We start from the raw sequence: 12916 nt of genomic DNA, 5'->3' as shown, positions 1-12916 counted from the left end.
CCTGATATTTCGCAAGGATAGAGTTTCTCTAAGACCAAACCCATCCTTTATTCCAAAGGTTTGTTCTAAATTTTGCTTGCAACAATCTCTGGAATTACCAAATTTTTTCCCTAAGTATACAGACAGAGCTGAGTATACATTTCACACCTTAGATGTGCACAGACAATTACATTTCTATTTGGATAGGACACACCAAGCACGAAAATCAGATCAACTGTTTGTGTCTTTTTCGGACAATAAATTGGGCAAAGCCATCACGAAAGTCACTATTGCCAAGTGGATCAGAGACTGTATCAGTCATATTTATCGCATTTCAAATAAAGAGCTTACAATTCCTGTGAAAGCTCATTCTACCAGGGCTATGTCCACTTCGGCAGCTTTTCATTCCAAGCTCTCTATTAATGACATCTGTGCAGCTGCTACGTGGTCTTCTCTTCATACCTTTATTTCTCACTACAAATTGGATGTGGCATCCAGAGGCCGAGCTTCCTTCGGTTCCACGGTTCTCCGGACTGTTTTCCAATGAGCCACCCAGGAATTAGGTGCTAGGGACGCTGTCCCATCTGTACAGAATGTAGGCGAGATAGGATCACATTACATCTTTTAGTTATGTACTTACCATAACTTTAGATGTATGGGATCCATCTCGCCTACATTCCCAATAACCCACCCTCCTTCCCCCTGCCTTGGAGGCCAGAAGAGACCGAACGGTCCGAATACAACTGTTTTTTTTTCCTCTCTTGAAACACCTGGCAATCTTATAACAACAGTCTATGTGTGTGTGCATGTGTGCGGACAAACAAGATCTGGGGAAGCAGTAGTGGGGCATCCTGGGATATGAGGAGGCTCAGCCAATAAGAGACTTCGTTCATCACAACATGTTTGAAATAGCACTGTCAGCTATGAATGTATTTGCCACTATACACACCTTAAGTGGTTCAAAGATTAGTAAAAGGCCATTTCTAGACTCTGTATGCTTGCTAAACTGAGCTATGTACGTATAGCATTGATTTATTTCACTTAGGATTAAATATGAAGAGTGTGTTCTAATGGTATAACATAATACACAACATCAGGAAAATGTATAATATCCTGCCTATATAAACTCACTAATGGTATGGAATTTGCTACAGAAGACTCACAGAAAGATGGAGGTCTTTGTACTTCCAACCTAATAGATAAAAAACTGTAGCTTTTCACAGGTATGTATGACTAATATGTGCAGTTTCAGATGACGTATCACAGAGCTATTAAAGTGCAATGCTATTAAATAACAATCTTAGGGCCACCAATGTAGATATACCTATATTAGAATATAATCTATTGTATTTTAAGAACCAAAGGAGTATATACATTAATGCTGCTTAAAACACCACTAATTAATGTAGAATGCTCAGTAATAGAGCAGCCCAACCAAACCTGTCCTATACAGAAGAAACATACAATTCATAGAATATTGATAAATGAACGTTGACATACTATTAAACATGACTAAACCAATAAAGGACATTAACAAACACAGAATAGACTAGCAGAAATCCTATAATTAAGAAATATGGAACCATGCAGCAAAACATGAGACAACTAGATTTCATTAATAAATGCTATAACTAAGCTGCAGTACTAAATAACTAGCCAGAAAAATATAGAAAACAATACCTTTAAGAATAAATATCAGTAAATAAAATGACATGACATGGAATACTAAAAAAACATAAAAGAGCAAAGTGGGATGTCAGTGCTAACTGATGAATAGCAGATCTTGGATGAATGCAAGAATGTATATAGGCTCAAGGTATGAGCAAAAATTCATTTTACTAATATTGTATAAATTCAAAGACTACACTTGCAAATACATATCTGGTAAACCAGAAATTACTCATCTAATAGCCTTCCACTACCAAGCCCTTCCAGATATAGGAGCAATGTGGGTAGGCACGGATTTAGTTCTGGCAGGGACGAATGCTGCTAAAATAGACTACAACCCAGAAATTAATAGGAAAAGTAAAGCATATAGACTTGAATATCCAAATAATATTGCAAATAGGAAAGGATTGATCAAATATGAATATAAAGAAACAAGAAACATATCTAGAATATCCAAAAACAACAAATGGGATACAGCATATTATACTAACCTACACACATCCTTAAATAATACACACGGACTGGAGTACAAACTATAAGTGACTAAATGTGGAAAATAAACTCATGGAACGTGAGGGGACTTCAAGACAAAAAAAAAGAGGAAATTACTGATGCACCTAATATACCATGCAAAATCAAATATTTTTTTTCATACAAGAAACACATATGCTAAAAGAGGACAGGGATGGGGAAATGAACAGAAAATGGATTAAAAGCATTATAGCTTCTGGGGATAGCACTAACTCTAAAGAGGTAGTTACCATAATTAAAAACTAATTTCAAGAAACCATAATTGAATTTAATTCAGATATAAATGGAAGGTGGTGTTACTTCACTGCTTCAAACCCTAGACTACCCAAACCAACCTTATTTATCAACCTATACAGCCCATGTTCAAAACAATAAAATTTTATTACTGAAATCCACAACTTACTAAGCAAATTCCCAGACCACTACCATATAATAGGTGGAGATTGGAATGCAGTGATAGACCCATATAATGACCGATTGAATAAATAAAACAAACATAGTCACCAACCATCCCTTGCTCTTGCTGATCTTATCTCAGACTTTCTCCTTCTGGACCCTATCTCATTTGGTGATGACATAGGGAAGAGTAATTACTTTACAAATTTCTCCAAATGTCAAAACTCATGGGCTAGGCTAGATTTTTTCTTGTAAGAGCAAAGATAAAATATACTAGTGAACCCAGATACCTATCAGATCATTCTAAATTAAAGTTAGAAATCAATTTGATTAACACTATACTGCTACCCAAACATCTTAGAGACAACTGGACCATAAATAACAACATTCTACTCAAAACAGATGTGGTTGAAAGTATATCTGATATCTTAACAGAATTAGAAAATAATCTTATTAATACTAACATCTCCCCGGCTACACAATGGGCAGCTTGTAAAGCAACAATCAGAGGTTTCCTGATCCAAAATGCATCCTATCTTAAAAAATTGGGAAACAAAAGGAGAACCAACTAATAACTGCACTTAGCAAACTGGAAAAAATGTACAAACAGCATATAACTACCAATTATTAGCGGACCGGAGTTCTGCTGTGGTGACCCCTAACCGGGAAAAGCCAAAAGACACAACAACAACATATGACCCTAGATTAGATAAGCAGGTAACCAAATTACAAAAGGAACTGATGGAATTGCATCAACAAAACTACTCACTACAAGAACTAAAATATATAGCTAAATATTCTGAAGGAATACAAGTTCCTTCTAGAACACTTGCTAGAATAATAGACAATAAACAGGAATCCTCTAGAATAACTTTGTTGAAGTATCAGAATAAAATGATAAAAACAGATGAACAAATCCTAGAGATATTTAAAGAAATATATAAAGGAGTATATAATGCTAAAGCCCAACAAGCCTCCAAGACAGAGCCAGAAATATTCTTGAGGAATCTTGAATTCCCCAAAATCAATGATACCCAAACAAACCTACTAATAGCCCCATTCAAAAAACAAGAAATAATTGAAGTAATTAAAAAGCTAAAATCAGGCAAGGCACTAGGTCCAGATGGATATACAACTGAATTTTACAAGACATTTGCACTAAAGATCTCCTTTATACTTCTAAGAGTATTTAACTACATCAGATCAAATGGGATATCAGACATGCACCTAAACAGCTCAAAAACAATACTGATGTTATCGAAAAACAAAATCGACAGAACTAATCCCCACAACTATAGACCAATAGCCTTGATGAATGTTGACGTCAAAATCTTAACCACCGTACTAGCTGAGAAACTTAAAAAAATTATGCCAAGCATTATATCACAAGACCAAGCAGGCTTTATGGCTAATAGACATACATGGGACAACACCATAACATTAGACTCTCTCATCCAACTTACCAAAAAAGAAAAAAATCCTAGATATACTCTAGTCATAGATGCATGCAAAGCTTTCGACAGGGTTGATTGGAAATTTATATTTATAACACTATCCCACTTTGGCATCCCAAAAGAATTCATCAGTCTCATAGAAATCCTATATAATAACTCACATACATACCTATACATAAACAAAGTTCTATCAAGTCCAATTAAAATAACCAATGGAACAAGACAAGGATGCCCATTATCACCACTTCTCTTTAATTTATTCCTTGAGCCCTTCTTTCTTCACGTTTCACAAAGAACCTTTCACACAATTCCCAAAATAATGAATTCAAAAATAACACTATCAGCTTTTGCGGACGACCTCAACATATATTTTGGACTCCCTACTACAGATCTTGATAAGATCACATCGGCAATAAACAAATATTTGGAAGCCTCAAATTGCCTGATTAATTGGGAAAAATCATATATATTTCCTATTAATCCCCTAAACCATAAAGAAGGATATTTCACAGACTCCTCTTTCAAAATAAGCTATTCTGTTAAATACCTTGGAGTAAATTTCGAACATAACCACTTATCCAAGTTACAAAATAATATAATTAAAACATAGAATAACATTACACAAGATATGGATAGATGGAAATTAATGAAATTATCTATAATCTCAAAAGCGGCGACTATTAAGATGAACATCCTACCAAAACTTCTATATCACTTCAATGCCACAATGACAATCATACCAAAATTTTTTTTCCACAGGATAAATAAAGAATTAGCCAAATTCATTTGGTATCCCAAATCAGTAAGAATTAGTTATACAAGACTAACCTATCCAAAGGAGAAAGGGGGACTAAATCTGCCAGACATCCAACTCTACTACAAAATTACTAACACCCTCAGACTCACTCTAATATCAAACTACTCAAAGCATAATGAACAATGGACACCATTATGGGTCAAATTATGGCATCAACACATACTTTACAATAAAATTAACCCCAAAGCCATAACCTTCATAAACCTAGCTAACATGAAGAACCTAAAACTCAATAATACATTAATTGCCAGCTTCAAAGACTACCAAGATTGGATGAAAACCTTAAAACTTACTAATGCCCTATCTATGCTCCAACCATTACACCTAAACCCAAATATTAAAATAAACAACAAAATGTTAAACCTAACTGAATACCCATTAATTAAAGACTGTACGATCTGGGATATATATATATAAGCATAAAGATAAAACACCACAAGAACTACGTGAAATCTTAAAGGTCACAATTGGAGAAATTGTTACAGTAATAACCAAAGAGATAGCTACTAATAAGGAAGATGTATCAAGACTATTGGAAATTCCGGAATCTCTCACAAGTAAGGAAAAGTAGTGTCAAAAACTTACAAGTTAGTGAACTCTTTTACTTACAAAGATGCATTATTGTTCTCTTCCTACTGGGATAATAAAGGAAAACCAATAACAAAAGAACAAAAACTTGAAGCTATCAACCTTGCAAACACCTTTTCCCCTTTCAAAAAAGTATTAGGTACCCAGCTAATGATTAACAACAACGCATACTACACTCCTACGATCCTAAACAAGTTCAATTCCGCATCCTCACTGACTTGCAATTGCTGCTCCTTCCCTCAAGCAGATCTCATACATGTATTATGGTTTTGCAAATACTCACAAAATATATGGGGATCTCTTAGGATAAAACTAGAATAAATGGGATATAATTCAACACTGTGTTGGGAACTAGCTATTCTTCGTATCACAGATATTAAACTTACCAAATTGCAAATGCATATGATAATCATTATATGCTCTTTGATAAAGCTATATATAACTAAAAATTGGATAGACCGTACAAAACTATCATGGAAAGGTTTCCAATCTATGGCTAGAACCTACATATCATCACATAAACTAATTATTATGAATCCAAAGAAACGGACATATTATCAGAAATTATGGAAACTAATATTTGACAATATCTTACTTCCATAAAGCTAACATACCCAATAAGCATCTATACAATTATATACCTGGAATTAGTTAACATGAACATATCCCTAAAACAAACAGATTTGTGAGAGATGTGTACACATATATATATTTTTTCCTATGTTTATATACATGTATATTTGTATTAATGCATATCCAGTAAATAACAAATGACAGAAATGTATCAAGGAATTCTACACTGAACTAACCTATATGCTTTGTTCCTTAACATCTTACGACTAGTCTAGCAGCAGTATTGTAAATAATGTAGATAGTATTTGTTGTAAAACTGTTTATACTTTAAAATTCATCTTCATTGTATACTCAATTTATATAAACTACTAGTTTTGCATGACACAATATCTCTGTACATGTATACATGCTTGATATAAGAAAAGAATAAAAGGTTATTGACAAAAAAAATTTGTGGTAGTACATCAAATGCAAAAAAATCCCTATAATGGCCCTTGGAAACTATACTTGTAACAAAAAGAAAATTGGTAGCAAATCTTTACCAGCTTTACCACAATTGTATTATATATTCTAAATTGTGCTAATTTCTGATTTTATAATTTAACCTACTATCTTTTTGTCCCATGGTATTATAGTGCTCATTTCTGATTTAATGATTGTATAAACAGTGTGTTTAATGTATTGTCTATATCACTTTTCTGTGTTTGTTGTTTGTGGAGATTTTCTCCCCAGGCCTTCGCTGAAAATGGACATGTATCCAGTCAGACTATTCCGGGCAACAAATGTAAAATAAAATAAATAAATAAAATAAATAATTTATTTGAATGCATGTTTTCCCCCAGGGCTGAATTACAGTATTTCCATCTCCAGTACTTTAAAATTAAAACAGTTTGAAAGATAAATACAATTTTTAAACTCATGTCTGTCAACAAGCATGAATGTTTATTTATTTGTTTATATATTAGTAAGCATATAATAGTTTTTCATATATTCGTTCTATATGTTTTAAAAAAAAAATTTACATGCTTAAAGACTTTGGTAAACAAAGGGTTACTATTGGGTTGCAGGATGCAATTTACATTTTTTATCATTGTTTTAGATTCACTGGCTGTTGGACCATAAGTCTTTTGGCTTTTCCCGGTTAGGGGTCGCCACAGCAGAAATCTGGTCCACTAATGATTCTGAATTTTTACAGTGCTGAGTTGCCAGCCCAGTGCCCAACCTTCAAGGAAGGCACACCCACCCACACCCGTGCCTACCTGCATGTCTTATTTTAAAGTGATTTCGACTGCGGGGGGGACATGCAGACTCTGCACAGAAAGTACTCCAGCCTAGAATCGAACTGGAGTGCCTCTTGCTGTGAGGCGACAACGCTAACTGCTGCACCACCATGGCAACCTAGGCTGTTGGACCATGATGTATTTCAAATGTGGTATATGTAGGACAGATATCTTTTTCTTTATCTGAAGAAGTTTGGTTCTTGTACCTGACGAAAGCACTTATTTTCATTAAAGTTTGTGTCCTGGGATTCTACACACTGCTGTGCTTTTTTGTTTTACTCGTTTTGGTTACTGATGTTTGTGCGTTCTGACAGAGGATTATTTCCAGAAGTTATATAATTCCCTTTTCCCTACCACCTCCACCAGTATATAAGATTCCCAATGTTACACCCAGTCAGAGGAAAGTAGCAGCACTATAAATACAAAAGCTGTTAGACAAAAGAGTCATCCAAGAGGTCCCATCAGACCAGATATAGTCTGGAACTTACTCAAGGTTCTTTTTTGTGCCAAGTAAAACGGGACTGGAGACCGATTTTTGATCTTAGCAACTTAAACAAGTCAATTCAACACACAAAGTTATGGATGGCCATGGTTCAGTCCATTCTGCCCCTTATGGGCAAGAAAGACTGGATGTACTTGACAGACCTTCAAGATGTGTACTATCATATAAAAATGAACAGGCAATCCAGAAGGTATTTACTCTTCCAGCTGGGAGCCAGTCACTACCAGTTCAGAGCACTGCCCTTTGGCCTCACCACAGCCCCCAGGGTGTTCACCAAATGCATGGCAGTAGTAGTATCTCACTTGAGACTGCAGGCATTCCAAGTGTTTCCATACCTAGAGGACTGGCTCATTACCATCCCGACCAAATATCTACTAATAAAAGCCAAGGATCAGGTATTCTGGACTGATTCTGAAATGGGAATAACTAAAAATAACAAGTATCACAACCAGGTCAAACTCTGGAATTTATAAGAGCAGTATTTAACACAACATCAGTGACAGCTTCTCTTCCTTTCTCAAGAGTGCAGATTATCAGATTCCAGATCAGAAAAATAAATTGTAGTACCAAGATTTCAGCTGGACCGATCCTACAGGCCTTGGGGTCAATATCAGTGGCCATAATTCTAGTTCCTTTTGCAAGATTTCACATGAGAATTCTTCAATGGATGTTAGCAACATAGTGGTCAATTCTTTATCAGCCCATGTCAGCACAAATAAGAATCACCCAGGCATGCAACAGATACCTTTGGTGGTGGCTTCAATCAGATTAAGTTCTACAAGGCCGTCCTTTCATCCTTCCTCAGGCCAAGGTTATAGTGACCATGAACGTGCCCCAGATTGGTGGGGGGGGGGTATTTTCTGGGAAAGACGGTCCAAGGCACTTGGTCTCTGAAGAGGCCAACACACATATCAATTACCCTGGAAATGATAGCAGTGCTTTTTTCCAGTTCAGGCATTCCAAGACTCTCTCCCTTTCGGGACAATTGCAGTCTAATCAGACAACATGTCAGTAGTTTGGTACATTAACAAACAAGGGGTAACCAGGTCTTACCTCTTGTGTTGGGAAGCCCCTCATACTGTGGCAATGGGTGATCTCATCAAACTGGTTTCTGATAGCAATGCACATTCTGGGGAAGTCCAACATGACAGTAGAAAAATTGGGCAGGTCCATTCTACTACATCATGAGTGGTCTCTCAACATGAAGGTAGCAAAAATGATTTTTCACTGATGAGGACAGCCTTTCTGCAATCTCTTTGCATCTGCCCTAAACAACAAGTACAGCAGCTTCTTTGCACTAATCTACCCTCTGGGGAAATCATCAAGAGATGCTTAACTGCAAGATTTCCCCCCCTTGTCTCCTCTCTGCTTATCCCTCAAATCACTTGATCCCCAAATGTCTGCAGAAAGCCTTCCAGTTGAAGAGCAAAGTCAGCCTTATTGCACCTTACTGAACTCAACAGATTTGGTTCCCCTTCTTTGGCCTCATCTAGTTGACCCACTATGTATTCTGGATCCCATTCCAGACCTCCTGTCTCACCCAACAGGCATAATTCATCTGGATATCTCAAACCTCAACTAACAACATGGTTTCAGCAATTCCATTAATAGCCAGACAACAGATGCTCTCTTCCCACGTCCATAAAATTAATTTGTCTTCCCATTAGGTTTTTGCGAGAAAACATTATAGAAGTAAATGGAAAAGGTTCACTTTTTGGGCACAGCAGAAACAACTGATCCCTTTTAAGCCCCTGTACAAGTTGTTCTCAACTTTGTATCACCAATTTTTAATGAGGGAGCTAGCACCTTAACAATTAGATGTCATTTAGCAGCAATCTCTAATTTTCATACTGGATTTGAGGATTCTTCCTTGGCTTCATCTAATTAGGATTTGTAAAGCATTTTTGAGAGGCACCCTCATACAAAGACCTCCATATAAAACCCTACTCCACCATGGGAGTTAAATTTGGTATTGCAGGCCTTAATTCATTCTCCCTTTGAACCAGCAGCTAAATCTGATTTTAAATTCTTGACCTGGAAAACTATCTTTCTAGTGGTCATTTCTGCTAGAAGAATTTCAGAACTTCAAGCATTGTCTTATAAACCTACTTGATTTTTCATAAGGATAGAGTAACATTACATACCAACGCTTCTTTTCCTTCCTAAGGTGGTGTCAAAATCCACTATTAAATAATCCATCAATCTGCCAGTCTTCTTTCCTGAATTTGCAAAGAAAGGGAAAGACGTCCTGCATTTATTGGATGTCCACAGGCAGTTACATTTTTTACCTACGTAGAATGAAAGCTATTAGAAAGACAGATCAATTATTTTTGTCCTTTGCAGATTCTAAATTGGGAAATTCAGAGAGTAGTGCACATGCAATTGATGAAGTACCTCCTAGAAAACAAATTACTATCCACACAGCAGCACGGCTTTAGACCCTTCCACAGCACCACTACCGCACTTACCTCATTTACTAATACCATCAGTAATCACAGAAATAATGGACTGCTCGTATCGGCTACATTCCTAGATTTATCCAAAGCTTTTGACATGGTCAACCATGCAAAGCTCCTTCACTCACTATCCACCCTAAACCTTAGTATCTCTGCAATTTCTTGGTTTAAGAGTTATCTAGATGGTAGGCAGCAGGCTGTAATTTGGCAAAACCAACTCTCTCCCTTATTGCCTATCTTCCGAGGGGTTCCCCAAGGCTCCATCCTGGGTCCATTGTTCTTCACCCTATTTACTAATCAACTCCCATCCAACATTCCCAAAGCCTCAATAGTGCAATATGCATATGATACCACCATAATATGCGCAGCCAAGACACTAGCCTTCCTTCTCTCCCAAACACAAGAATACTTTTCCCTAACCGAAACTTGGATCACCAATCAAAACCTCATTCTTAACCCAGCTAAAACAAAATGACCCCTGTTTAGCTCCCACAGATCCATACCCCCTCAAGATAGCTTTATAATCTCCTCAAATAACAATACCACCATTATCCCTACCATTCACACCAAACTGCTAGGCATGAAAATTGACAATTACTTTAGATTTTAAATACACATTTCCCTAACCATAACAAAGTTCATAAAAAACTTGGTCTACTCTATTGAAACAAACAATTTATCTCAACCACTCCAAAATAACAATAGCCAGGACACACCTATTATCTACCCTACTCTAGGCCTCCCCTGTGCTTACCAGTCCCCGGAAAACTGACCTAAACAAACTCGGCAGCTGTTATAATAAAATAGCTAGATTTGCTACAGGTTCTTCCTTTAGAACACATCACTGTGAATGCCTCAAAAAACTCAGTTGGTTAGAACTCCTGCTAATACTTCAATTCAATCAACTATCACTTGTACACAAATTATTACATCACTCAAACAGCACCCCAGCTCTACAACAACTACTTTAACCCTAGACCACCACCAGAACCTTAAGATCTAGCACCTAAAACCTCCTTAAGATTACCAAATTTAACAATGAGGTATGAAAATCCATCTACAGCCACTATATTTCTAAAATTTGGAACTCCCTTCCTGCTCATATAACAGGCAACAACTCCTGAACCCAATTCAAGAAACTACTTAAAAATCATTTCATGAATAACAGACTATGCTCCTGACTCACCCCTGGCTAGTACACACTATATTGCTATTGTCATCCAGATTCATAGTTTTGCTACATACATATAATGTTTATAAAACCAGTAGAATTGCCCTATCTTTAGACTGTAGCACTGATTGTACTTCCAGCTTCTCTAGAGGTGAAAGAAATGTATCTCATGAATGTTGTCCGATGTACTCCCTTCCATTTTGCTCTACTATGTATCAAAATAAGTACCATATGATTGTCATATGCTAACATTTGTGTAACTGCCTTTTACTAGCATTTAATGTACTGTCTGTATTGTCTGTTAACTATAAAATTGTATCTCTTGAAGCTTTTCTCCCCAGGCCTCCACTGAAAATGGACTTATATCCAGTCAGACTCTCCCGGTTAACAAATGTAAAATAAAATAAATAAATAAAATAAATAAATAAAGGTAGCCTTAGCTAGATGGCTGATGGATTGCATATCATTTATCTTCAACAAATTGGGTCTATCCTTACCAAAACCACTAAGAGCTCTTTCAACTAGGTCCATGGCAATTTCTTCAGTGTTCCTGTCTAGGGCTTCCATGGGTGACATACGTTCAGCAGCAACTTGGGCAAATCCTCATACGTTTATTACAAATTACAAACTAGATCTGGTCTCAAGGGGAAGAGCAGCCTTTGGCTCAACTGTGCTCAGGAATAGCCTTCCTTAGAGTCCACCTGAGAACTTAGGTAGTTAAAGATAGAATGAGCATTGACAACATCAGATAAAAAAGTTATGTACTTACCATAATGTTCCATCTGTGTTGTCCATTTTCATTTTTCCTCTGCTTCCCACCACCAACCCAAAACCTTTCTTTTTTCACAGTAAATTCCTGGAAGAACAAGAGATTTTTAAGGACACCACTGTCCTTCTGTTTGAGCTCCAGATATGGGTTATTCTATTAGGATTTGTTTAATAGTCCTTTATACCTTATGTAAAACAGCAAACAAGATCTGAGGTATGTTAGAAATTGGTGCATTATTGGTAAGGGAGTGACTTGAGAGCTTTTTGGTGGCCACAAGCTATAGTAATGGCTGAGGCAGATCTGAGGATTGACTCCGAACCCAACAGTTGAATAAAAATGAAAATGGACAACACAGATAGAACATTATATAACTTCTTTTTGAGATGGCCTCAATTAAATTTTGGAAAAATGCAGATAAAGAGCAATTGTAAAGTAATAATGATAAGCAGAAAATAATGAGGACATATTGATTGTTTCTTATATTTCAAAACAAACATTTGTTTTTACAGCTATATGGGCAAGAGACAGGAAAGGAAAAAATACAGCAGATCTTTAATTTTATCTTCCACACATCAGACTGTACAGGGTGTAATTATTGCAAAGTGTATAGCAAAATATAAGTTGTTTTTAATATGTTTTATAAAGCTGGTGGTTGTTTTGTTGAGTATTCTTACTTGGAATGGCAATTTTTTGCATATATAGATATATATATATATATATATATATATATAT

At 36.2% G+C, this 12916-nt stretch overlaps 1 protein-coding gene across 1 annotated transcript in view; it reads left to right on the top strand.

Annotated features, from left to right (window-relative positions):
- Positions 1-12916, top strand: part of SPATA22 (spermatogenesis associated 22) — a 1591573-nt gene that overhangs the window by 325707 nt on the left and 1252950 nt on the right. The window lies entirely within an intron of this gene.

This window comes from Protopterus annectens, chromosome 13.part0 (assembly GCF_019279795.1).
Source record: "Protopterus annectens isolate FY-2018-M chromosome 13.part0, PAN1.0, whole genome shotgun sequence".
NCBI classification, from domain to species: domain Eukaryota; kingdom Metazoa; phylum Chordata; order Ceratodontiformes; family Protopteridae; genus Protopterus; species Protopterus annectens.
This window is presented reverse-complemented; position numbering and strand designations above follow the sequence as displayed.